This window comes from Dasypus novemcinctus, chromosome 3 (assembly GCF_030445035.2).
Source record: "Dasypus novemcinctus isolate mDasNov1 chromosome 3, mDasNov1.1.hap2, whole genome shotgun sequence".
Taxonomy (NCBI): domain Eukaryota; kingdom Metazoa; phylum Chordata; class Mammalia; order Cingulata; family Dasypodidae; genus Dasypus; species Dasypus novemcinctus.
In genome coordinates, this window is record NC_080675.1 from 136,571,003 (window position 1) to 136,598,947 (window position 27,945).

General features: G+C 40.3%; 1 protein-coding gene across 7 annotated transcripts in view; it reads left to right on the plus strand.

Annotated features, from left to right (window-relative positions):
• The window catches only part of TLN2 (talin 2), a 476,435-nt gene that overhangs the window by 65,507 nt on the left and 382,983 nt on the right, over positions 1-27,945 (plus strand). For all 7 annotated transcript variants that reach the window (XM_058294297.2, XM_058294301.2, XM_058294305.1 and 4 more), the window contains exon 2: positions 7,944-8,033. The gene's annotated coding sequence lies outside the window, so the exon portion shown is untranslated. The remainder of the gene's footprint in view (positions 1-7,943; positions 8,034-27,945) is intronic.

The window sequence follows — 27,945 nt, forward strand, 5'->3', positions numbered from 1 at the left end:
AAAACTGAAATGAGCATGGGGTATTGCAGCCATGAAACCCTCAGGCTTAAATGATGTTCCCTAAGAGTTTTACCTCCTCTAAGAAGTGGGCCAGAAGGGATAGCCTGCTGATTTAAATTTCCTTGAAATACCTCTAACAGAGTGGTGGAAAGGGGATCAGCTGGTGTGGTCAAAATGAAAGCTGAAACTACTGACACCCCCCTCACAGCTGGAATTTACTTAGCTGGAAAAGTTAGGCTGTTAGAATACTCCATCCAGTCAGCTTTCCTTTCTGAAATTGTTTAATGTTACAAGGAGTTGTCTTTGGATGTTGACATGTAGGACAATTCTTTAGAAACTAATGTTTAAGACTTGTTTTCCAAAGAGAAATAAAGCCAGTGCCTGACAGATAAGCAAAAGGACACCTACAAATAAAGTAACTGCCGAAAAAACGGCCCCTATAACCTTTTGTCAACAATTACGTTATGTGAGGCAAGTTTACTATATGATGTAATAAAGATAATTTATAATGCTTTCGTGAAAGCAGGAGTAGGTAGTAGTGGGGGTTTTTTCCTTTGTCTTTTCTTGGCATGTAATTGAAATAGAGTTTGGACCAAATGAGAAACATTTGCGTGCTGGAAAAAAATTCCACAGGCCTCTTGACTGGGGTCAGATATTGCTTCCTTATTTTATTTGGAGCATGTAAGCAGACTTCTCATCTGAGACAAGCACTAAGAACATTGCCATTTGTATCAGTTTATAAGCAAATGCATTTTCTGATCTAGGGAACTGCCTAAATTCTAGCACACGGACCATGTGTAACAAATCTGAAGCCAGAAAAACTCCTCCAAGATCCTGGCCATGAGGTCCCATTTGGAGGGTATTGGAGGGTTGGGGTGGTGGTGGTGATCTTTCTCAAAAGAAATTGATGGCTTTTCGGAGAACTGAATTTCTGAATTCAATTCCTTTAACAATGGTATTTATTAGGAAACTGTTCTTTATAAAGAAGTGTGTTCCTGTGCATTTGAAATTGCATGCCTTTTTAGTAGGTCCCAGAGGAACACTGAGTTTGCAGTAGAAGTCTAGTTGGTCTAGAAATATAGCCTGAATGATGGACAAATGAGAATGAATACTTGGTGTTGGTGGGGAGTGCAAAGAAAAAAATGTTTCCTTGTTCAGGCTGTTTGTACACCTGGCTTGATTCTGGAATGAGTGCCACCCATAGGGACCCTTGAAGTCCTTGGGAATGGGCAATGCAATAGGCATATGAATCCTCTCTGATTGCCTCTCTGGATGCTGTGTAGGAACAAAGGTAAAGGTGGCAGCATCCTTGCCTGGTGGGAACTCATTCTGGAGAGGGTGAAAGGCACCCAGAAGATGAAGTATGTGCTCTCTCACAGTGGGGCAGATGCCCCTGGAGCATGGGAGAAGGAGGGACTAATTTTGATGGGGAGGATCTGGGTTTGGGGAGAAGGTAAATTTATATCAGATGAGGTGGGGCAAGCTTTCCTGGAAGGAATGTCTTGGACATAGACCCTCACGTGAGTGAGTAGAAGGCAGGGTGTGGTGGGGTGGGGAACAATCCAAGTTTCCAGGGGCACCCTAGGGACTGGTTTGTAGTGTGTGTGTGTGTCTCTGTCTGTCTATGGAAGAGGTGGGAATAGGGTCTGAGCAAGGGGAATTCAGGTGGGAGTCTGTAAGAGCCTTGAATCCCAAGGTAAGAACTTTGAGCTTCATAGTGAAGGCGGTGGGGAACTTCAAGTGCAGGACAGAAGGAAGACAGGAGGGAGAAAAAGCAGTACTGCAAGCAGGATGGAAGATACCAGAAGGAAACAAATGGAAGATGAAAAATATATTCAAGTCTAGCTTTTTCCTTTCTGCTGCTGTCAGACTATTGATGGGGGAAGCTGAGTTCAAGTGGGCTGGGCCTTTGGGAAGACTTGAATTTTTTTCCTTGTGTCCTTATTACAGTACTGCAGTTTCAAACCTGAAAGTGAAATCACTGAATTTTGCTGGACTTATAGACCGAAAGGTCCAATCACACCCTCCCCTTTCCTCAAACTCTCTATTGTTCCCCTGAGTTCCCTGTAAAGGAACGTCTTTCCTCTCTTCTCTCCCTTTCCTTATTATAAATCTGCTGGGTTCTAGGACACATGTAAGGTGCTAGAAATGCCAGCAGGAAAGGGCAAGCCATGCTTTTAAGGAGCTCCTGGTTTAAATGGAAAAGTGAACAGATGATTCTAGTACATTATGAAAAGGCAGTGGTGGTTTCTCTGCAAAGGGAATTGCAGGAGAGCTATAAGGGGCGCTGGTTGGGGTAGTGTGCTAGAGAAGACCCCCTAACTGTGGGAACTGATGTAGGTAATTACTTATTTCAAAGACATGTTCTGTCTTCACATGTGACCTAAAGTTTCTTTCAAACAGCACAGTCTCTACAATCTCTACGGTAAATATTGTTTCTATCCCCCACCCTGGCACTGTCTCAGGGGGCAGAACAGAGGTTATCTTATTGGGTTCTGGAAGCTATTTAAGGGATTCTTAATCTGTATGTGTCAAACACTACCTGTAGAATAAATTACTTATGCCCTGGAATTATTTTTTTTATATTTTTCAGATATATATGGGGATTAATTAAATATCGATTCATTTAAGAGCATGTTTATCTTGATACATCCCCCCTCCAAGGATAACAGAAGGACAGCTACTAGCCTGTGTAGGAGGAGGTCTAAAACCTTTTTGACCTTAAGAGATTCCCTCTCTTTCCTCTTATCGGAGTGCCTGGCACTTGGGTACTGAACAGTGGGGTGAGCAAGTGGAGCTGGACCAGTGATGGAGCTCATGCCTGCCTCCACCTCGCTGCTTTGGACTGCGTGCCACTCCCAGAGCCCGGTACCTGTTCCAGGCCACTCTTGGGCCACTGGTATAATAATGGAGGGGCAGAGACACTATCAGCCATGGAACAGGTAGCCTTTTTCTGCTGGTCTGTGAGCAGCCTGCTAGAGCAGGTCACTGGGAACTAAGTTTAGCCCAGTCCAGTACCCCGGAGGTACAGTGCTATTATCGGAGGGTCCACATTCAGGCCCTGGAATGTCGTGACTAAAGCCCTGAGGATGAGCCAGGGTCTTGCTCTTCATAGAGAGTTCCAGCCCACTCCTTGGCTGAGGAACTGGGGCCAGCAGATTGTCTGGGTTAAACATCAAGCAGCTACCTCTGGAATCTGTTTCCTGGCTTGGTCATCTCCCACTTGTGTCCCATAGGATGGAAACAGTGACTATGTCTATAAGTGAGCAATCAGAATTTGAGAAGGATCCCACTTATGCTCAGTCTGAGTGGGAAAGGGGCATGAGATCATTTTGTTCCCATGCTATTTGCTGAAACCCTTTGTCCTGCAATTGGCAGGATTTTACTTTTCCTGAGGTCTTAGCAATGGTTTCCCTGTAAACCTATTGTTTTGAGTCAGTTGAGAAGAATGATGGCTGCGTACACATGCACACACATACCCAGGAAGACTGTCCATCTTAACTTCAGGAGAGATGGCAGAATCCAGCAGCATGTTTTACTTTTGAAGAAGGTGACATATCAGACAGTGGGTTCTGTATTCTTAATTTTGTTTTTGATGCTTTAGATTGCAAATTTTAGCTAGGAGAAGAGAAGAGGCTCTTAACAAGAGAAGAGGAACTAACATGTTTCCTTTATTTGGTATAGAACACTTTGTGTCTGCCCTGCTCTGGGTATGCGATGGGCTGTGTAAAACTGGGTAAAATGTTGTTTGAAGTCACAATGTCAGCTTTTGACTATTGTAACTAAAAAATAATTTAAAAAAAACAAACTTTGTCTTCTAGTTAGACTACAGAAAAACAAACAAACAAAAAAATCCTTTTTTGGAATGAGATGCCCTTGTTCACGTTACTAGGAAAGGAGCAGCTTTTCTTATTTATTTGACCAAGAAAATACTGGGAAGTGTGCGAAGGGCTAGGAATCGAGTTATACTGTTTGTGCCTTCATACTTTTGACCTATTATTATTTTGGCCAGTGGATGACTTGACCATTCACTGGAGAGCAAAATTCTCGTATCGAAGGTAGAATAATGTTGTAAGGTGCTTTGAGGGGTGGCTGTAAGGAATCCAGTTTTCTGTATATCTAGCTGAGGAGGGATGTAGCCAAATGTTCCCAGTTCTGCAAAAGTGTCTGATCCTTCGTTCCTTTCTCAGCTGTTCAGCATGAATTAGTGGGACCATTCATGGTAACAGAATGTGCCACTGGAAATAGGTTTGCAGAGCGTGTCAGAAGAAAGACCACTGGTTCCCAGAAACTGAACACCAGCTTCTGAGTGGTGTTCAGCATCAGAGGTCAGAGTGGCCTCAGCCCAGAGCACACGACTGTCCAAGGGTGTGGACTTGAAAAAATGAAAATGTATTTATAGACACAGTCCCTGGGGCCGTAACTTGGAACTGTTCCTTCTCTGGCCCCACCCTTTGACAAGCGCTGTTCTTGCTCACTGGGGCTGAGACAGGAATAACTCTTGGAGTTCCCTGTCACTGATATGAATCATCTCTTCTTTAAAAATTGCTTTACTCTCTGATAAACATAAAGAAGAGTATATAAAATATACAGGCATAGTTTAAGAGTAAAAGGAACTATACAGGTTGAGAAATAAACAGCACCAAGACCTTAGGAGCTCATCTCCTCATAGGGGACCCACATGTCAACTTTTTGTTTTGACTAATCATTTCTTTCCTTAGTTTTACTACCTGTCATGAGGCAGAGTATTCCAGAGAAACAAAATTGCCAGTATGTATGCGTGTGTGTGTGTATTTGTATATATAAAGATGTTATTTTAAGGAATTTGTTCATGCAGCTATGGAGGCTGACAAATTTAAATTCTGTAGGTCAGATTGCAAGGAGGAAATTCTGATAAAGGTGATGCTGAAGCTGAGTCCAGATTCCCCAGGGGAAGCTGGCTGGCTAACGTTGCTGCAGAAATCCTTCTTTCTGATTCCTGAACTCCTCAGTTCTGGTTTTAAAGATACGCAGCTGATTGTATGAGGAGACTGTCCACATTGCTGAGGGAAATCTCCTTGGTTGATTGAAGATAGAGTCAGCCACAGATATGATCAAGTGAAATACCCTCACAGTAACAATCAGGCCAGTGCTTGCTTGACCAAACAACTGGACACTATAACCTAACCAAACTGACCCATGAAATTAACGATTACACTAGGTATGCATTCCTTAACAATGCTTTTGTTTATTGCTAAGTTATTATATTAGTTTAAAAAGTTGAATGCCAAGTACAAACCTAGCTTTGTCAGGGATGGGCTCCTATTGAAACTATTAGGCATGTAGGCTCCTGGGAGAATTGGAGGGCTCGGACCCAAGTTGTTAGCATTGCTAGCTGAAGAGTCATCCTTACCCCTCATAAATGCTACACAAAGGCAGTCTTCTCATTGGTTCCTGGTCCTGTGTGTGGCTTTAGAAATGGACTTGCCATTTACAACCCCTACAAAGGGACTGTGGAAAGTTCAAAGAGAATTATAAAATAACTCCTTACAATGTTTTAATTTATCAGGGATAACTTAGGTACAGAGCAATGTTTTAGGGGCTCATGAACTCCTTGAAACTGAGCGCATCATCTTCTCCATGTTCTCTTTTTGGGTGAAAGGGCCCATAAGATTTTCAGAGGAGTCTGTGCTTCCTACCCCACCCCCCAATAAGGAAAAGAACTGCTGTTTGAAGTGAATAATGTAAACATTATGATAGGGTTTTTTTTCCCTCTCTTTTTTTCTTCTATGTTGGAGCTAACGAAGCTTTATTAAAATGTATTTGGTCTGCCTATATCTGATTCCACATTGGATTTTTACATTTGAGAGTGTCTAACCGTTGAAAGGGAAATGAGCAGTAAGTTATAGTCTAAGTTGTCTGGGTGTAATCCTTGAGGGAGCTGTGGGTGGTTTAGCAAGCTTTGCATTTTCTCTGAAATCTGCATATCCCTCTCCTGACCCAGAGTAACTAGAATGCTATAAAGGAAAAAAAAATTGGAATGGTTGCTGTAGTTTCAAAACAAATGATCTCACAGCCTAAATTCCACTTTAGGCAAAAGAAACCCTAACTCTTGCCTTATAAATAATAATGGACCTTTAGGGAAACATATCCAAATACCCATTTAGTGAGAGTCAGGGAAGATTTGTCACAGCTGAAGCTAACTCCAGAGAACCAGACTACAACCACTGTTATACCAACTTAGTAGTTATTTCCTAAGAGATATGGTAATTTTAATTTATAATGACTGACATTCACTTCTTTAAATTAGGCAAGTAATTATACTTTCTGCAAGCTGTCTTAATATGAAGTACTGTCAGTTCTGTTCCAAATGTGTAAGGGAACTTCAGAATTTTCTAGTTGAAAGACACCTGAGATTTATCTCATCCTCACTCCTCATTTTACAGATGAATTGACTGAGGTCCTATGAGGTTATGTGATCTGCTCAAGGTTGCGTAGATCTGTCAGGGCTAGCTGAAACTAGAACCCCGAGGGAAAGAGGTAGCTATTTAGATGATTATGTTTAAATATATAATTAGACGAAGATTTAATTAAAAAGAAACATAATCAGAAGTCTCATTTCCTAGAAAATTAGCATTTTGATCATCCATTTCATTTTACCAAAATGACCTTTGACAACTGTCTTAGCCCACCAATCTTTCACACGTACTGCTCTTAGAGACTATTCTAAGCATTTCTGGGGATGATTCGGTTCTCTTTGGTCTGTAAACCTGATGTATGGAAAGGAAGCTTACCTTTTCATTCTGTTGTTCATTTCAGCTCATGAATTCAGGTTTTTTTTTGTTTTTTTTTTTAGGTTTTGAGCTTTCTCTCCAAAGTTTCTAGATTTTTTCCTCTGCTGAAATGAGAACAGTTCTGTTCTTTTTTTTTCTTTTTTTCCCTTTTTTTAAAATTTAGGTTTTGAAGAAAACCAGGAGTTTCAAGTTTGGCTGTATGCACATCTTTTGGGATTAAGGAGAAAGAACTAGAAAAATGTTAAGATTTGAAACTGCACACTGCTTTGTCTCTTCTTTTGGGTTAAAAGACAGAATAAAAATAACATTTGTTTAGAAACTGAGTTTTATTAGAAAGGTAATTTATAGTAAATTTAAGCTTTTTAGACCTGATTCTGTGATTCTATACCTGGCCTTCCTGTTACTTACTGCTAATTTTGTGCAAGGCCTACTTTCTTTCTGAGTTTTGATTTTTCTTTTCTTTTTTTTTTTTTTAAAGATTTATTTATTTAATTAATTTCCCCCCCTCCCCTGGTTGTCTGTTCTTGGTGTCTATTTGCTGCATCTTGTTTCTTTGTCCGCTTCTGTTGTCGTCAGCGGCACGGGAAGTGTGGGCGGCGCCATTCCTGGGCAGGCTGCACTTTCTTTTCACGCTGGGCAGCTCTCCTCACGGGCGCACTCCTTGCGCGTGGGGCTCCCCACGCGGGGGACACCCTTGCGTGGCACGGCACTCCTTTCGTGCATCAGCACTGCGCATGGCCAGCTCCACACGGGTCAAGGAGGCCCGGGGCTTGAACCGCGGACCTCCCATGTGGTAGACGGACGCCCTAACCACTGGGCCAAAGTCCGTTTCCCTGATTTTTTCTTATCTGTAAAAAGAAAAGCTTGCACCTGATTATCTCCAGGGTCCCTTTACACGTGTGTGTTTGACCCTCACATTGGGGAGCTTGCAGAGGGAGGCTGCCTTGGAGCTGCTGTTTGTGGGATGGGTGTCTCTCTTGAGCTCAGTGGCAGAGGGATTGCCTGCATCATTGCTGCGCAGTCCCCTGAGACAGTTACCCTGTTAGGCATTCTCCTCCACTTCCCTCTTTATAATCTGAACCCTGTTGATGTTGGTCAATGTCAGGAGAGTGGTGCTCACCCACTAGCCGTGCTGCCTGCACTGACATACATCATTTGCTTCTTTGCCAGCGTGCTGCTGCATGGTAACATCTGGACTTGTTTCCTGACCCCTCAGCTGCTCAGCTGCTTACAAGTTCCCAGATCTACTTGTCGAAAACCGTGAGTAATCTCCATGTTTCTACTTTGCAAGCAACTGTAGACCTGTGGGATCTTGAGGTTGGAGGGACTGAGGTCAGCAATTACAGAGTCCACCCAGGTCTGGCTGATTGGACCATGTTTTAGTTTGCCAAAAACTGCTGGGAGCATACTAGAAATGATTTGGTTTTTATAATGGGAGTTTATTAGCTTAAAAATTTATAGTTCTGAGGCTGTGAAAATGTCCAAATCAAGGCATCATCAGAGATGCTGTCTCACCAAAGGTTGGCTGCCAGTGATCCTGGACTCCTGCCATGTGACAAGACACAGTGGCATCTCTGCTGGTCTTTGCTGGTCTCCACTGGTCTCCTGCAGGCTCACTTTCTCCCGAAGCTCAGCTGTGGGCGATCAGGCACATGGCAGGGCATAATAGCAGTGTCAGCTCCTCTCCTGGGCTTCTCTCTGTTTCTGTGCCTTTTTCCTGTGTGTCTGTGACTTTTTAGTCCTCTGTTTATAAAGGACTCCAGGTGGAGGAATAAGAGCCATCCTGGGTCCCACAGTCTAAACAAAGGTCCTTAACTGACGCTGTCTAATCAAAAGGTCCTATCTGCAATGGGTTGACAGGCATAGGAATGGGTTTGCTTTAAGAACATGATTTTCTGGGGTCCATAAAAGACTCAAACCAGCATAGATCCTCTCCCTCTACAGCCATCATCTCTCATACCAAGCTCCAAGAGCCTTGGGCATAGCAGCTTGTGACTCCAGACATTGTCTGTGCCCCCAACAGCCATAATGCTTGTGGGGTCTTCTGAATCTACCTTCTTGGAGCTGCTTTGTACCATCAGAGCCAAACATACAGGTCTAGTTTCTCTTCTTTACCATCTTGTACCACATCCCTCTTTTATGATGCTCCAGCCACACTGGGCTTTCTTCACTGGCCTACAGGAAAAACTCACTGTTAATAGTGGCAAATGTAGGTTCAGTTCAGAGCCTGACACCCTTTTCCCCAATCTTCCCATGGCTTACTCCTCCCCACCCATCAGGTCTTACAATAATGCCAACTGACTACCTGATTAAGTTACATCTTTCCCCATCTCAGGTATTCTCTATTTCTTTGAAACCTTTGTTTGCATCTTTCTTTGCATTTATTACCTTATAGATCTCTTCAGTCACTTGGTAGACTGCCCATCCATCCATCCTTGCTTCCCTTCATTCAACATGATAATATTTATTGAGTATGCATTACATAGATACTACTCAGCTAAGGCAGGCACAGTCTGTGCTGTGATGGAGCATCTAGTCCATCAAGAAAGACAGAGATTTAGTAAAATATCATAACCCCATCCTGATAGACTGCTTTGTTCTAAATACTCTAAAGCAGGGGATCTTATTAAAATGCAGATTCTGATTCAGTAGGTTGGGGAGGGGCCTGAGATTCTGCATTTCTAACAGGCTGCAGGTGATGCTTGGGCTGCTGGTTTGTTTACCACACATGGAGAAGTAAGGCTGTAATGTTCTTGATGCCAGTGAAACTTGTCCTTTAGTGTGATGCTTGGTGCACTGCCTAAGGTGTGTGTTTGCAAAGCCTCTAGAGACTTGGCAGTCAAACAAGAGGGGCAGGATTTCATCTGGCCACCAGTCTCCTCCAGTCCACGTGAGAATGCAGGTGGGAAATGTGAGCCTGAGTGAAAAATATGGGAACCTATTACTGTTACCTGAATCCATGTGTTTGGACCTCGTTGTGGTTATTGTAGGTTGTGGTTTTGTCAATTGAATACTCTCTTAAATATTGTGCTCTCAGATTCATGAGATGAAACCCCCTGGTGTCCCTTCAGCAGTGTGCAGTAAGTATTCTATATATTAGCATTTGAAAATACCAATGGTATTGGTTTTTTTTTTTAGATGAGGCAGTGTCAGCTGGGCTAAAGTGGGGCTTATAATGAGTTGTCAAGAAGAGAGACTGTATCAGAAGCTGTGAACTGACCACAGGAACCTTAGGGCAGGGGCAGGGCAGGGCAAGAGTTTGAGAAGGTCAGGAGATGAGGTGCTGCTGCAGTGTAAAAAAGGGGTCTGGGTTTGATGCAGTGAATTGGCCCCAGGGTCATTCTCTCCATTACTGGCTTGGTATTGTGGGAACAGCACTGTTTACCTCCCCCAGGAGACCCCTTCAAAAGGCTTAATTCTCACGAGAAGCCAAATGGATTCTCCACTTGAACAGGTGGCAGTTCTAACAGCATGGACACTTAAAATGTACTAGGCATTGTGCTGACTGCATGGCACGTTTTTTCGCACCTTAACCCTCCCCAAAGACAATGAGGCAGGTATAGTCACGGTTTGACAGAGGGGGAGATTGAGGCTTAAGGGGTGAAGGAACTCGCCTGGGCGACCCAGCGAGTGTGTCAGGGTTGGAACCCAGCCTGGTCTGTCAAACCCCAGGGTAGGGCGCTCCCTCTTCTCCTCTTCCCGTTCTGTGATTGTGACTGGGAGGGGCTTTTACTGCTTGTGACAAGACTCAGTGGAGGGTTATCTGTATTCTTTTCTTTTCCCAGAACATAACATTCCTCATCTGGCCCTTCCCTGTGTGGCAACTTCAAAATGTTTCCTGTGGCACTTCAGTCCCATGAGTTAGGGGAGGAACTTGGTCAGCAAGGGGCAGAAATGAAGAGTACCTGTTTATTTTGGAGGCAGACTTCTCCCTTGCCCACCTCTTCACCAGAGACAGTTCTCCAGGGTGTCTGGGGGTTGTGCCACAACTGAATCCTTGATGGCTTGGTGCTGGGAGGTGGGAGGCGAGGGGCAGGGCTTGACTGTGTTCTGAAGACCATTTTCTGGCCAGTCTGGGATTTTGGCAACAAAGGCAATCTCTAAATAATCTCACTCTGTTCAGGGTTATTTTGTCTGTTCTGTAGATCAGATAAGGAGTTCTCATGCCTTGCAGGTTTTAAGTTTTCAATTACTCTCCTTGGTTTTGACTTCATGTATGTGCTGAGTTCTGGGCTGGGTCGAGCCACTCACCAGATGCAGAATTAAGCGGAACCCCATTGCCAGGCTTCTGTGGCAAGCTGTGCTCCCAGTTCTCATGTTTTCAGTAATGCTGGGCTGGAATTGTGTTACTGCTCTTGTGTTACGAATTCTATCCTAAATCCTTGCCTCTACCTTCCCCTCTGGGAATATTGGGATGCCCTCCGAGTGATGGAGGTGGAATTGGATCTTAAAAGCAGCTCCTTAGGGAGCTTAGCTTGTTTTTCCATCCAGAGTCAGTGCTCCAGAGCTAGTGGGAGCTAGACTAAAATCCCAGCTCTGCAGTGTGATCTACCTGGGCCTCAGTTTCCTAATTGGTACCAATGATAACCAGCTGCTATTCTCTCGACCTGTTTCCTTATCAGTGAAAAAAGGAAGATGATTTTCACTTAGCACGGTTGATTTAAGGATTAGCTATCATGCTTGGGTAAAGTACCCTGCACAATTCCTGGCCACTCATCCTTCAAGGATTGGCTGAAATGACCACTTTCTCTTGTGTCTGGCTGAATTCCCTCTGATCAAGCATTTATCCCATTGTCAGGTGCCAACTCCCTTGTCTTTCGATGTGAGCCCCCTTGAGGGCAGGGGTTATATTTCTTTTATTCTTGGATCCTAGAGTCTAGCTCTGGGCGTTGGACTCAATACACATTGGTTAAAAGAACCCAGCAAAATAATTTCCTTCTTCCATTTGCTTATCTAAAGCCAGCCTTTCTGAAGACTGATGAATTAATAGGCATTGCTGAAGAATACTTGAGCAAACATAAAAGTAGAAATGGCGGTAAAGAGACCTCCTTTAATTATAAACCTTCAAATGAAAAAGAAAGGTCAGTCTTTCCTTGTCCTTTGTGGACTTCAGCAGTTATATCTGGGGTCTTCAATTATTGGAGGTAATGGAAGAGAGTAGTTGGGAGTAGAAGATGTTGCATGAGTATCTTTAAAAAATTATATTCTTTCTTAAAATATAGATTTTATTTATACTTCTTTAAAATATTCTTTATTTTGTAAGTTACAGAATGAATTTATCATCTGCCTGATAAAAAACAAGATAAAGATAAAATAATAAAGATAAAAAAGGTTAAAAAACAGGAAAAGGAAGGGAAAAGATCATATACATATACATATACACATTCCAGTATAAAAGGGAGAGCACCTCCCCCGATCCTCGCCTTCTGTACACTAGTAACCCCTAGCAGCATTTCCAGCCTTTCATTTGTTGCGTGCCTTAGGGTTGTCAGACTTGGGGCTGTCTCCCCTCATGTTAGACTGTGCTTTAAAAAAAGTCACAATGAAATATAATTTTTAAGATGCCTGGAGATAGAGATGCAGGCCCTTCCTCCCTTCAAATGCAGTATGAACAGTATCCAGATACTTTCTGCATTGCCATCCTTATTCCCTGCCTCTGCTTCAAAGCAGAATCCTTAGTCACCCAAAATGTCCTAAGCCCAGAGCCGACATTGCTCATAGGAGAGTTGGAGGGATTTTGTTTGCGGTCTACATCTGAGTCCCCTTATGCGTCCCTGTTCCAGCAAATGGGGGTGTTCCCATCCATTTTGTTACCTTCGTCATTCAAAATTATGTGTTCGTAGTGACATCCAATCATAGTTCTTGTCCTCATGTGGGATCCTGAGCAGTATGTTTCTGTTTAAAAAACAAAACCAAAAAACTGAAAAGCATGATTTCTAGTTAAATGGTTGAATATCTAGGAATTTGCAGGTTTTTGTTCTTTCTCTTCCTTTGGAGAGGGAGATCTTACCTTCTTAAGGATAAGAGACAATATAATAACCTGTTTACCCTGTGTGCTTTTTGTGAGAAAGAAATATATTTTAAGGTGGTATATAGAGGAATTAAAACATTTTTTTTATTTTTAAATTTTTTAACGTTTAAAAATTGAAATATATCGCTCATTCATAAACATACATAAACAATAAAGGTATAATAGTTGTGAACTTAAAAAACATATAACATCATACAAACATATATAACATCTCACCCTACCACCAATAAATTGCATTGTTTTTAAATCTTTTTAACTAATGATTAAAGAGCATTGTCAAAATATTACTACTGAACAAAGTATTTTCCCTTAACCAATCCAATTATTATTATCTTATATCATACATGAACATACATAAACCATTAAGTGTGTAGTAAAAGTTGCGATCTTATAAAGCCAAACATGCATAACATCATACAGGGGTCCCATACATCAACCCTCCACCAACACCTTGTATTATCATGAGATGTTTGTTGCAAACTATGAAAGAACACTGTCAAAATCTTATTACTAATCATAGTTCTTATCTTACATTTGGGGTGTTTTCCCCCCAACCCACCCTATTATTTTTTAAATATATTTTTTTATGACAAAAGTTGTAAACTTATAAAACAGTTATACACATGTGCAGAATTCCCAAACAATACTCCTCCATCAACACACCACAATGTGGTGTGTCATTTGCTACGGATAAAATAATATCATCTGATTATTGCCATGTCCATAGCGTACATTTGGCTCACTTTTTCCATACTGCCTCAGTATCAACACAGTACATCTTTTGTATAGATGCAAGAATATTATATTATTATTACTAACCACAGTCCCACAGGTCACTCCAGCTGTATTTTTCCCATGCTTCTCCACATTCCCAACACCCTGCAGTAGTGATATACATTTGTTGTAGGTCACAAAGGACACTCTTACATCTGTACCATCAACCACAATTCTCACCCACCTTTTGGTTTACTGTGCTATTCAGTTCCTAGGTTATTCTGAACCGTTCTGTGAATTGGCAATTCCATAACTAGACTACCGTTTTCAGTCACATCCCCATTTATAAACTAGCTGTTACTCACTGTGTGTTACTATCCACTCTATACATTTCCACAATTTTACATTAAAGCTGGTTAAAGCTTCTACATACATTAAACATCAGTAGTCCACTCATTCCTTCTCTTCTTTAAGAATCCGTCACCTACCACCATGTCTTGAAGATATTTTCCAATAATTTCTTCTAGAAGTTTTATGGTTCTTGCTTTTATTTTTAGTTTTTTGATCCATTTTGAGTTAATTTTTGGATAAGGTGTGAGATAGGGGTCTTTTTTCCTTCTTCAGGCTATGGATGTCCAATTCTTTCAGCACCATTTGTTGAATGGATTGTTCTGCCTGAGCTGTGTGAGTTTGACAGGCTAGTGAAAAATCACTTGACTATACTTGTGAGGGTCTGTTTCTGAACCATAAATTTGGTTCCATTGGTCTATTGTGTCTGTCTTTAGGCCAGTACCATGCTGTTTTTACCACTATAGGTAGGTTATGATTTAAAATCTGGAGATGAGGGTTTACTTTTCCTTTTTATGATGTTTCTGGCTATTCAGAACTCCTTACCCTTCCAAATAAATTTAATGATTGTGTTTTCAATTTTTTCTTTAATGTTGGTGGAATTTTTATTGGGATTGCATTAAATCTATATATCAATTTGTGTAGAACTGACATCTTAATGATATTTAGTCTTCCAATCCATAAGCATGGAATGTTCTTCCAGTTAATTTAGGACTTTTTTGATTTGTTTAAACATTGAGTTGCAGTTTTCTGAATACCAGTGCTTTACATCATCGGTTTATTCCTATTTGAGTTTTATCTGTCATATTTTATTTTCACCACTCTTTTGAAACTTTTAGTTACTTTTATTGATATATTCTTCATTTCTAGACTCTCTTCCAGGCCTCTCTTTCCTGTCTTTTCTTTTCAGGCTCTAGCACACCTCAAATCTGCTATTATATGATTCCAATGTTTTTTTAATTTCATTGGTTGCACCTTTCATTCCCATAAGATCTGCTATTTTTCTATGTATGCTTTCAAATTCTTCTTTGTGCTTATCCAATGTCTTCTTAATATCCTTAATCTCTTTAGCCATCTCATTGAATTTATTAAGAAGATTTATTTGAACATCTATAATTAGTTGTCTCAATTCGTTTATGTCATCTGGAGGCTTATCTTGTTCCTTTAACTGGGCCATAGCTTTCTGTTTCTTGGTGTGGATTGTAATTTTTTGTTGGTGTCTTTGCATCTGGCTTACTAGAGTGTTTTTTTCTGGGTGCGGTTTTTCTCTTTAGTAGGGCTTCCTATGGTTTCTCCCTTGCTAGTTATGCATAGGGGCCAAGCATGTAGTTGGTGCTGTAAGCTGTGGAGGCTCAAGCTGCCCTCATTGCACCAGGAACCAATGAAGCTTCTTCCAACTTTCTCCTTTGTCAGGGGTAGGGACAGCGTCACAGCTGTGTGGGATAATCCATGTGGAATAATCCATGTGCAGGCCTAGACTGTAGTTGCCCAGAGAGACTGATGAAGCTTCACATCCCTTCCCCCCCCCTGCCTGGGGCAGGGATGGAGCTGCAGGTGTGGGCAGCAATATATGCAGTGTGGGTCCAAGATGACCGCAGTTCCCTGGTAGACTTCTGATTTTCAGTCAATGCAAGCCGAAGTTCTCTGCAGTTATTTTATAGGCTGGTGCAGGGCTCCTCAGGCTCCTCCCTGCCAGAGGCGGGGCTGAAGCCCTGGTGGGCTGCAGGCCGATCTGCCAGAAAGAAACTGGTTCCTGCCGACCGACCCTGAGAGTTTCAGTCAGCGCAGCTTCCCCTCAGGCTGGGGGCGGAGTCAGAATGGCGGCTACTGGCCTCTTTCTGACTTGGGCTGGTTCTCACCCCAGCTGTTCCCAGGGTTATCTCTTATCCAGCCAAGTCTCCCTATCTATAGCCCAATCGGCAGTCAACCTTCTCCCATTTCTGGGGAATGGAGCTTCCACTTCCCGTCACAGAACAGCTCCTGGGGCGGCTTGTGCTGCCAGAGCAGGATAATCAATGGCCTCTACAGCTTGGCCGGTAATTTCCTGGAGAGGCTGGTGCAGGTTCCGGCAGCTTCCTCCCTGCTGGAGGTGGCACTGGGCCTAGGCTAGACCTCCAATATGATCTGGATGGGAAGAAGCCCGTCCTCACCAGCACTGGGATTTTCATTCCCCTTCCCTCTCCCCTCGTGCCAGACGCGGAGTTAAGATGGTGGCTCCCAGCCTCTTTCTGACCTGACAGGCTCAAACTTTAGCTGTTCTCAGGATTATACTGTAGCCCACTGAATTTACTCATCAGAAGCTGAAATCGGTGCCCAACCATCTCTTCCTCCCCTGTTTTGGGGAAGTGGAGTTTTCTATTCCAGCCATGGAACAGCTCCCGAGGCGGCTTGTGCCTCCAGTGGAGGATGGGCACCGCCTCCGTGGCGTGGAGCCTCTGCTTACCAATCTTCTCTGCGGATGGGCAGTCTCCTCCTTCGATTCCTTCAAATATGTTGCAGGATGCTCTTCTGGTCTCCTGGAGACCCCAAACAGATGCTTCAGCTAGCTCCAGAGGGCTCTTGGTGTTTGCTAACTGCCCTGTAGGAGAAGCTGACCAGGAGCTCCTTACTCTGCCGCCATCTTGCTGGTTCTCCCTATATAGAGAATTTTGACAGAGACCTCACCACCCTTTGCATGTGAGAAAGCATGTGTTTTAACAAAATATATAATACTCTTGTAATGCCTTTGTAAAGTTACTAAATTATATATGGACATTTCCGTGTTAATACAAATGTATCTATCCCGGATTTAAGAACTGCATGTTATTTCTTTATGTTGATTTTGTATTTTTTAAAATAAAATTTTATTGAAGTGTGTCATTCATACATGAACATACATAAACAATAAGTGTATAGTAAAAGTTGTTTATAAAATAAACATGCATATTATCATACAGGGCTGCCATACATCACCCCACCACCAACACCCTTGCGTTGTTATGAAACACTTGTTACTAACTATGAAAGGGCATGGTCAAAATATTACTGCTAACTATAGCCCATGTATTATATTTGGTGTATTTTCCCCCATCCCACCACGTTATTAATACCCTGTACTAATATTATATATTTGTCATAGTTTGTGAGAGAACATTCTCGTATTTGTCCTTTTAATGACAGTTCATCTTTCACCACTGGATTCCCTGTGTTAGACAGCTCCATTCAAAGTGTACACTCAGTGGCTTTCATTTTCATCACAAAGCTGTGTTGTCATCACCTCAGTCAATTTTAGAATGTTTATACTACTCCAGACAGAAAAATCCCATACCTCTTTGTACCCCCCATAGTTGTCTCTTAGAATTGATATATCTTCTATGCCACTGATGCAAAAATACTACAATAATTACTGTCATCCATAAGTTACCTTAGTTGTAATTTTCCCATATATCACCATATTCTTTACACGTTGTAAAAAGAACATTCTTATATTTATACTATTAACCACAATCTAAATCCACTACCAAAATCATTGTTATACATATCCTAGATTTTTCTTTAGTTTCCTTTCAATTGACATTTATGTCCACAGACTATCCCTTTCAGCTACAATCTCATTTATAAATCAGTAGTGTTAGTTATACTCACTATAATGTGTTATCAACTCTATTCATTTTCCCACTTTTAAATAAATGTTATTAAAAATTCTACATACATTGAGCATCACCTCCTATTCTCAACCCACATTCTACTTCCTAGTAACCTGTACTCTAGAGTTTACCTCCGTGAGTTTATTCATAGTATTTAATTTAGTGAGACCATAAAATATTTATCCTTTTACATTTGGCATATTTCACTCAACATAATATTCTCTAGGTTCATCCATGTTGTTATATGCATCCCAATTTTATTTCTTCTTAAGCCGAATAGTATTGTATTTTAAGTATGTACCACATTTTATTTAGCCATTCATCATTTGATGGACACTCAGGCTGGTTCCATATTTTAGCAATTGTGAATAATGCCACTATGAACATCAGTGTGCAAATGTCAGTTCACATCCTTGCTTTCAGTTCTTCTGAATATATTTCTAGTAATTGGGATTGCTGACTCATACACAGTGCTATATTCAGCTTCTTGAGGTACTGCCAAACTATCTTCCATAGAGGCTGTACCATTCTGCATTTCTACCAACAGTGAAGGAATGTTCCTATTTTTCCACATCCTCTCCAGCACTTGTAGTTTTCTTTTTTTGATTATAGCCATTCTATAAGGTGTGAAATGGTATCTCATTGTAGTTTTGATCTGCGTTTCCCTAATAGCTAGTGATGTTGAACATTTTTTTCATGGCTTTTTGACCATTTTTATTTTCTCTTTGGAGAAATGTCTGTTCAAGTCTCTTGCCCATTTTTTAATTGGGTTGCTTGACATTTTTTTTTAACCACTTCTTTTTTTTTTTTTCCAATTAAAAGCAAGTGTTTATTTTGTGTGAAAAAACTTACAGAATACTGATCACAGGAACAATTTGCTAGTTGCACTGAATAATTATTGTTCATATACTATAATATTGCTATTTTACATTTATCTGGTCTACTCCAGTTCTTATATCATTTATACATGAACATACATAAATAGTAAGGGTATAATAAATGTTGTGAACGTACAAAGCAAACATGTATAACATCATCCAGGGGTCCCATACATCAACCCACCACCAATACATTGCATTGTTGTGTGACTTTTGTTAAAAATTATGAAAGAATCTCGTCCAAATCTTATTACTAACTATAGTCCATATCTTACATTGGATGTATTTTTTACCCCAACCCACCCTTATTATTTTTTTAAAATATATTTTTATTACAGAAGTTGTGAACTTACAAAAAAATCATGCACATGTGCAGAATTCCCATACAACACCCCTCTATCAACACACCACACCATGGTGAAACATTTGTTACAGATTATAAGATAATATCATCAGACTATTTACCACCTACCACAATCCATAGTGTTTGTTTGGTACACTTTTTCCATACTCCCCCATTGATACACAGTACATCTTTGACATAGATACATGAATATTACAGTATTGCTGTTAAACACAGTCCATAGGTCACTCCAGTTGTGTTTTTCCCATGCTTCTCTACATTCCCACCACTCTGCAATAGTGACGTATATCTGCTGTACCTCACAAAGGACACTTTTGCATCTGTACCATCAACCACAGTTCTCATCTACTTCTGGGTTTACTGTGTTCATCAGTCCCTAGATTATTCTCCAGCTTTCTTTCAATTGACGTTTATATCTCTAAATTATCTTTCCAGCCACATTCCCATTTATAAACCAGCTGTTACTAACTATAATGTGTTACCATCAATTCTATTCATTTCCACACTTACTTACTTACTTTATTATTTATTTATTTATTTATTTTCTCTCCCCTTCCCCTCTGTGTCCACTTGTACTGCCAGGCGGCACCAGGAAACTGCATCTCTTTTTTGTTGTGTCAGCTCTCTGTGTGTGTGGCACCACTCCTGGGCAGGCTGTGCTTTTTTTTTTTTCCATGCGGGATGGCTCTCCTTGAAGGGCGCACTCCTTGTGCATGGGGCATCCCTATGCAGGGGCATCCCTGTGTGGCACAGCACTCCTTGCGCATGGCAGCAGTATGTGTGGGCCAGCTCACCACACAGACCAGGAGGCCCTAGGTATCGAACCCTGGACCCTCCACATGGTAGGTGGACGCTCTATCAGTTGAACCACATCTGCTTCCCTTCCATACTTTTACAGTAGAGTTTATTAAAACTTCTGCATACATTAAGTATCAGTAGTCTATCTCAGCCCTCCTCATATCTCCTTTAAGAATCTACTACCTGCTGCCAGGTCTTGACAATGGTTTCCTACATTTTCTTCTAGAAGCTTTGTGGTTCTTGCTTTTTTTTATATTTAGGTTTTTGATCCATTTTGAGTTAACTTTTGTATAAAGTGTGAGATAAAGGTCCTTTTTCTTTTTTTTTGGCTATGGATTGCTAGTTCTTCTAGCACCATTTGTTAAATGGACTGTTCTGCCCAAGCTGGGTGGGTTTGACAGGCTTGTTGAAAATCACTTGACATTAGATGTGAGAGTCTGTTTCTGAACCATCAATTCGGTTCTATGTGTCTGTCTTTATGCCAATACCATGCTATTTTTATCTCTGTAGGGGAGTAATATGATTTATAGTCTGGAAGTGAAAGTCCTCCAACTTCGCTTTTCCTTTTTAAGATATTTCTGGCTATTCAGGAACCCTTACCCTTCCAAATAAATTTGATAATCAGGTATTCTATTTATTTAAAAAATTCTGGTGGAACTTTTATCAGGATTACATTGAATCTATATACCAATTTGGGTAGAAATGACATCTTATTTAGTTTTCCAATCTGCGAGCATGGAATGTTCTTCCAATTATTTAGGTCCTTTTTGATTTCAGTGCATTGTAGTTTTCTGAATACAAGTGCTTTATATCATTGATTAAAGTTTATTTCTAAATATTTGATTCTTTTATTCACTATTGTAAATGGCATTTCTTTTTCCTGACTTCCTCCTTAGACTGCACATTAATAATGTCTTTTTTTTTAAGATTTATTTTTGTATTTATTTCTCTCCCCTTCCTCCCCCCCCCCCCAATATTGTCTGCTCTCTGTGTCTATTTGCTGTGTATTCTGTGTCTGCTTGCATTCTTGTCAGTGGCACCAGGAATCTGTGTGTTTTTTTGTTGTGTCATTAAAGTCTATTTCATTTGATATGAATATAGCTACTCTAGCTTTTTTCTTTGGTTTCTGCATGTGTGGAAAGTCTTTTTCTAGACTCTAACTTTCAATCTATTGATATCCTTGAGTCTGTGGTGAGGCTCCTACAGATAGCATATAGGTGGCTCATATTTCCTTACCCATTCTGCCAGTCTGTGTCTTTTGATTGGATAATTTAATTCATTAACATTCAGTGTTATTACTGCAAATGCAGTTCTTATTTCAACCATTCTGACCTTTGGGTTTTATCTGTCATATTTTATTTTCACCACCTTTTTGAGACTTTTAGTTACTTTCACTGATATAATCTTCATTTCTAGACTCTTTTCCAAGTCTTTCTATCCTGTCTTTTCTTTTCAGACTATAGCACACCCTTTAGTATTTCCTGCAAAGCTGGGCTCTTGGTTACAAACTCTCTCAGTTTCTGTTTATTTGTGAATATTCTAAACTTGCTCTCATTTTTGAAAGACAATCTTTCCAGATATAAGATTTTGGCTGGAAGTTTTTCTTGTGCAGTACCTTAAATATATCATACCATTGCCTTCTTGCCTCCGTGGTTTCTGATGAGAAAATGACACTTAATCTTACTAGGTATCCTTCATATGCTATGCATTGCTTTTCTCTTGCTACTTTCAGAATTCTCCCTTTGTCTTTGTCATTTAACATTCTGATTAGTATATGTCTCAGAATAGTTTTATTTAGATGGGAATACATTGTGCTTCTTGGAATGGATATCTATGTCCTTCAATAGGGTTGTGAAATTTTCTACCATTACTTCTTCAAATATTCCTTCTGCCCCTTTACCCTTCTCTCCTCCTTCTGGGACACCCATGACACATATGTTTGCATGTCTCTTGCTGTCATTTAGTTCCCTGAGACTTTGTTCAATTTTTTCCATTCTTTTCTTCATCTGTTCTTTTGTATGTATATGGGTTTCCCATATACCCCAAACCCTTCCCCTCCCACAGTTCTCCCTTTAATAACATCTTATGATAGTGTGGTACATTTGTTACAATTGATGAACAGATATTGAAACATTGCTACTAACCAAGGTCTGTAGTTTCCTTTATAGTTTACACTTTGCAGCATACAATTTCATAGGTTTGAGAAAATGTATAATGGCCTATATCTGTCATTGTGATATCATGCAGAACAATTCCAGTGTCCTAAAAATAGGTGCCTTCTCTTCTACCTATTCTTCCCTTCCCCCACCCCCCGAACCTCTAGTAACCACTGTTTTTATATCAATGTTACAAGTTCTTCTGTTACTACAATAATAATAATTCCTACTTTAGCCCATGGTTGCATTCCCCCCCTTATGTTTGTTCATTCCTTTACCTTAAGGATTTTGAGATGTTGATGCTCTCTCTGCTTCAGATTGAGAGGTGGGCTGAGATCTTATGGGGCAGAAGGAACTGTTTTACTTACAGTTGTAGACAGTCCTTGTGTTTTGCTATAGGCTTTGGCTATCATCATCATTTTGGTAGTTGTCCTGGGTAAGTCCCATAAACTGGAGAGTAGGTGTTGGCTACAACTCTGCTGAGATTCAGGGCTTAAAACCGGCATATGTACAGACCAAAGATTTAAGTCTCTGGGACATATATTTAATGGGTATAGTGCTAATTATAGGTTCAAATAAAAGGGATAGAAGAATCATGTGCAGGGAAATTATAAATAAGCCTACCTATATTACAGTAGAGAAATAGGTTATCATATACTCCAAGGTAAAGCCCACTGACAGGATGCTGATTTCATGGGATTGTGTGCCCTGCCAATAGTGTCCAAATGTCTCTAGAGCTCTCAGGATCACCCGTTTGAAGCTTTGTTTACTGTGGCAGTTAGTGAGATTCACATGAGATGTGCTTAAGTGTAACCTCTGGAATTACTTCCTAACTCACTTTGAAATCTCTTAGCCATAAAAAGTCTTTTGTATTAAATTTTTCCCCATTTTGGTCAAGGTCTTTTTCCAAATGTATTGCTGGTTGATGCTTGGTAATAATCTCTTGGTGCCAGGGAGGCTAATCTCCAGGAGCCATCTTTCACTTCAGGTAGTGAGTTATTTGCTGAGTTTGGCTTAGAGAGAAGCCACATTTGAGTAATAAGAAGGTTTTCAGGAGATAACTCGTAGGCAATAGATATTATTAGGCTAAGTTTCAATTATACAGGAGTAAGGTTTATAAGCACAAGCATTAATATTGAGGGCTTGCCATATTGGTCTGTTTTCTTTATTGGGCACTGCTTATGTACTCTAGAGATTCTTGCCACTCTATTAGAGAGTGTAGCAGGACTCCCCAGGATGGGAATTTAATATATTTTCTTGGTTATTGTGTGGCTTTCCACCCTCTGAGATAACACTCTATGACCACATGAACACATTCATATTTCATAGAAGCATTCCACAGGTTCTCCCTTATACACACATCCCTCCATCACTGATACCTTGCATCAGTGACCCTTTGCTGCCATAGTTGCCAAAAAGTAATATGCCTTTAAGTCAGGAAGTGAGTCTTCCAAGTTCCTTCTTATTTTTAGAGAAATTTTTAGCTACATGGGCCCCTTCTCCTTCCAAATAAATGTGATAATTGGCCTTTCCATTTCTGCAAAAAAGGCTGTTGGGATTTTTATTGGGATTGCGTTGAATCTGTAAATCAGTTTGGGTAAACGTGACATCTTAATGATATTTATTTTTCTAGTCCATGAACACAGAATGTCTTTAAATTTATTTAAGTCTTCTTCAGTTTGTTTTAGCAATGTTTTGTAGTTTTCTGAATATAGGTCCTTTATCTTCTTTGTTAAATTTATTCCTATGTATTTGATTCTTTGGTCTCTATTATAGATTTTTTCTGACTTCCTCCTCAGATTGCTCATTAGTAGTATTTAGAATCACTACTAATTTTTGTGTATTAGTCTTGTATCCCACCACTTTGCTGAACTTGTCTATTAGTTCTAGTAGCTTTATTGTAGACTTCTCAGGATTTTCTATATATAGGATCATATCATCAGTGAATAGCATCCATTATAATTCTTCCTTTCCCATTTAAGTTTCTTTTATTTCCTTATCTTGCCAAATTACTCTAACTAGAAAATCTAGCACAATATTGGATAATAGTGGTGACAGTGGGCATCCTTGTCTTGTTCCTGTCTCAGTGGAAAAGCTGTCAGTCTTTCACCATTGAGTACAGTGTTAGCTGTGGGTTTTTCATATATTCATTTCATCTTGTTGAGAAAGCTTCCTTCTATTCCAGTCTGTCGGAGTGTTTTTATCAAGAAAGCCTGATATGTTTTGTCAAACATCTTTTCTGTATCGATCAAGAGGATCATGTGATTTTTCTTCAATTTATTAATGTTGTTTATTACACTAATTGATTTTCTTTTGTTGAGCCACCCTTGCATTCCTGGGATAAAATCCACTTGATTGTGGTGTATAATTCTTTTAATGTGCTTTGGATTTGTCTTGCAAGTATTTTGTTAAGGATTTTTGCATCTATATTCATTACAGAAATTGGTCTGTAATTTTCTTTCTTTGCAGTGTCTTTACCTGGTTTTGGTATAAGAGTGATGTTGGCTTCATAGAATGAGTTTGGAACATTCCTTCCTAGTTCAAGTTTTTGGAGGAGTCTCAGGAAGATTGCTATTAGATAGCCTTTGAATAATTTGGATAATTTACGTGTGAAGCCATCTATCTGTTCCTGGGTTTTTCACCTTTCAGAGGTTTTTGAATACTGTTTCAATATCTTTACTTCTGATTAGTTTGTTAAAGTCTTCTATTTCTTCTAGGGTGAGTTTAGGTTGTTTGTGTGTTTCTAGGAATTTGTTGTATTTCATCTACTTTGTCTAGTTTGTAGGCATATGATTACTCATAGTATCCACTTATGATCTACTTTGTCTCTATGGGGTCGGTAGTAATGCCCCCCCTCTCATTTCTGATTTTTTTATTTGCATCTTTTCTCTTTTTTTATTGTCAGTCTAGTTAAGGGTTTGTCAATTTTGTTGATCCTCTCAAAAAACCAATTTTTGGTTTTGTTGATTCTTTCTATTGTAGCTTTGTTCTCAATTTCATTTATTTCTGCTGTGATCTTTATTATTTCTCTCCTTTGGCTTGGTTTTGGATTAGCTTGCTGTTCTTGTAGTTCTTTTAGGTGTGCAATTAAGTCTTGGATTTTAGCTCTTTCTTCTTTTTTAATGTAAGCATTGAGGGCTATAAATTTCCCTCTCAGTAATGCCTTTATTGTATCCCATAGGTTTTCTTTTTTTGTCTTTATTTATTTATTTTTAAAGATTTATTTATTTATTTATTTATTTCTCCGTCCCCCTCTCCCCCACCCTGGTTGTCTGTTCTCTGTGTCTATTTGCTGCGTCGTCTTTGTCCGCTTCTGTTGTTATCAGTGGCATGGGAATCTGTGTTTCTTTTTGTTGTGTCATCTTGCTGTGTCAGCCCTCCATGTGTGCAGTGCCATTCTTGGGCAGGGTGCACTTCTTTTGTGCTGGGCGGCTCTCCTTATGGAGGGCACTCCATGCGCGTGGGGCTCCCCTATGCGGGGGACACCCCTGCGTGACACGGCACTCCTTGCGCACATTAGCACTGCACATGGGCCAGCTGCACACGGGTCAAGGAGGCCCAGGGTTTGAACCGTGGACCTCCCATGTGGTAGACGGATGCCCTAACCACTGGGCCAAGTCTGATGCCTATCTATTTTTTTAATGTTGCATTCAAGAAATATGAGGTCCCCATGTACCCCCCACTCCCCTCACCCTACTCCTCCCCCCATAACAACAACCTCCTCCATCATCATGAGACATTCATTGCACTTGGTGAATATATCTCTGAGCACTGCTGCACCTCATGGTCAGTGGTCCACACCATTGCCCACACTCTCCCACAGTTCACCCAGTGGGCCATGGGAGGACATACAGCGTCCAGTAACTGTCCCTGCAGCACCACCCAGGACAACTCCAAGTCCCGAAAACGCCCCCACATCACATCTCTTCCTCCCACTCCCTATCCCCACCATGGCCACTTTCTCCACACCAATGCCACATTTTCTTCGATTACTAGTCACAATAGTTCATGAATAGAATATCAGTAAGTCCACTCTAATCTGTACTCTATTCTTCCATCCTGTGGATCTTAGAATGGTTGTGTCCACTCTACATCTATATCAAGAGGGTCCCATAGGTTTTAATATGTTGTGTTCTTGCTTTCATTTGTCTTAAGAATTTATTGAATTCTCTTATAATTTCTTCTTTGACACTGATTATTTAAGAGCATGCTGTTTACTCTCCATATATTTTTGAATTTTTCTTTTTTCCATGTTTTTTTTTAAAGATTTATTTTATTTATTTCTCTCCCCTTCCCCCCCCCCCCAGTTGTCTGTTCTCTGTCCATTTGCTGCGTGTTCTTGTTTTTGTCCGCTTCTGTTGTTGTCAGCGGCACAGGAATCTGTGTTTCTTTTTGTTGCGTCATCTTGCTGCATCAACTCTTGTGTGTGCAGTGCCATTCCTAGGCAGGCTGAACTCTCTTTTGCACTGGGTGGCTCTCCTTACGGGGCACATTCCTTGCGCGTGGGGCTCCCCTATGTGGGGGGCACCCCTGCATGGCAGGGCACTCCTTGTGTGCATCAGCACTGCACGTGGGCCAGCTCCACATGGATCAAGGAGGCCCGGGGTTTGAACCACGGACCTCCTGTGTGGTAGACGGACGCCCTATCCACTGGGCCAAGTCCGCTTCCCTTTCCATCTGTTTTTGATTTCCAGTTTCAATACATAATAATCAGATTAAGTGTTTCATATGATTTCATTCTTTTTACATTTATTGAGAACTGTCTTGGGACCCAACATATGACGTACCCTGGAGAAAGATCCTTGGCAACTTGAAAAGAATGTATACCCTGCTGTTTTAGGTGTAATCCTCTGTAAATGTCTGTTAGGTCTAGTTCATTTATCCTATTGTTCAGGTTCTCTGTTTCTTTATCCTCTGTCAACATCTTCTATCCAATGCTGAGAATGGTGTAATGAAGTCTCCAACTATTTTTATAGAGACATCTATTTCTCTCTTTAGTTTTGCCAATGCATGCCTCACGTATCTTGGGGTACCCAGGTTAGATGCATAAATATTTATTATTGTTATTCCTTCTTGGTGAAGTGCCCCTTTTATTAATATATAATTCCCTCTTTCATCCCTTTTAACAGTTTTGCATTTAAAATATATTTTGTTGGATATTATTATTACTACTCTAGATCTTTTTTGCTTACTCTTTGTGTGGAATATTTTCCCCCAGACTTTCATTTTCAACCTGGTCATGTCCTTATGTCTGAGGTGTGTCTTTTGTGGACAGCATAAGAATGACTCACATTTTCTTTATCCATTCAGTCTATTTCTTTTGATTGGGGAGAATTCAGTCCATTAAAGTTCAGTGTTATTACTATAGAGTCATTACTTACATTGTCCATTTTATCCTTTGTCTTTCAATTGTCATATCTTACTACTGTCTGTCTTTTTACCCCTTAGGTTACCCTTACTAATAATCTTCATTTCTGTACTATTCTCCAAGTCTCTGACCATTGTTTTTTCCTTTCAGGCTGTTGCATTCCCTTTAGTATCTCTTGTAAATTTTGTCTTTTGGTAACATACTGTCTCAGTTTTTGTTTGTCTGTGAAGATTTTAAATTCACTCACATTTTTGAAGGACAGTGTTGCTGGATAAAGAATTCTTGGCTGGGAGATATTCTCTTTCAGTAGCTTAAAGACATTATATCACTTTCTTCTTGACTCCATGGTTTCTGATGAGAGATTGATACTTATTCTTATTGTGGCTCCCTTGTATGTGATACTTTGCTTTTCTCTTGCTGCTTTCAGAATCCTCTCTTTATCTCTCGTATCTGTCATTCTGAATGGCAGGTGTCTTGGAATAGGCCTATTCAGATTTATTCTGTTTTGGGTGCTTTTTTCTTCTTGGATATTGATATTTATGTCCATTATAAGGGTTGACAAGTTTTTGGTCATTATTTCCTTAAATATTTCTTTTTGTCCCTTTTCCATTCTCTTCTCCTTCTGGGACGCTGATAACATATATGCTTCTGAGTTTTGCATTGTCATTCAATTCCCTGACACCCTTTCCATTTTTTTCCATTGTTTTCTCTTTCTGTTCTCCTTTCTTTTCAAGTTCAGATGTTCTATCCCCGATTTCACTAATTCTGTCCTCTATCAATTCAAATTCATTATAAATGCATCTAATACTTTAAAAATCTCATCCATAGTGTCTTTCATTCCTATAAGCTCTTTTACTTTTCTTTGCAGGTTTCAAATTGTTCTTTATGT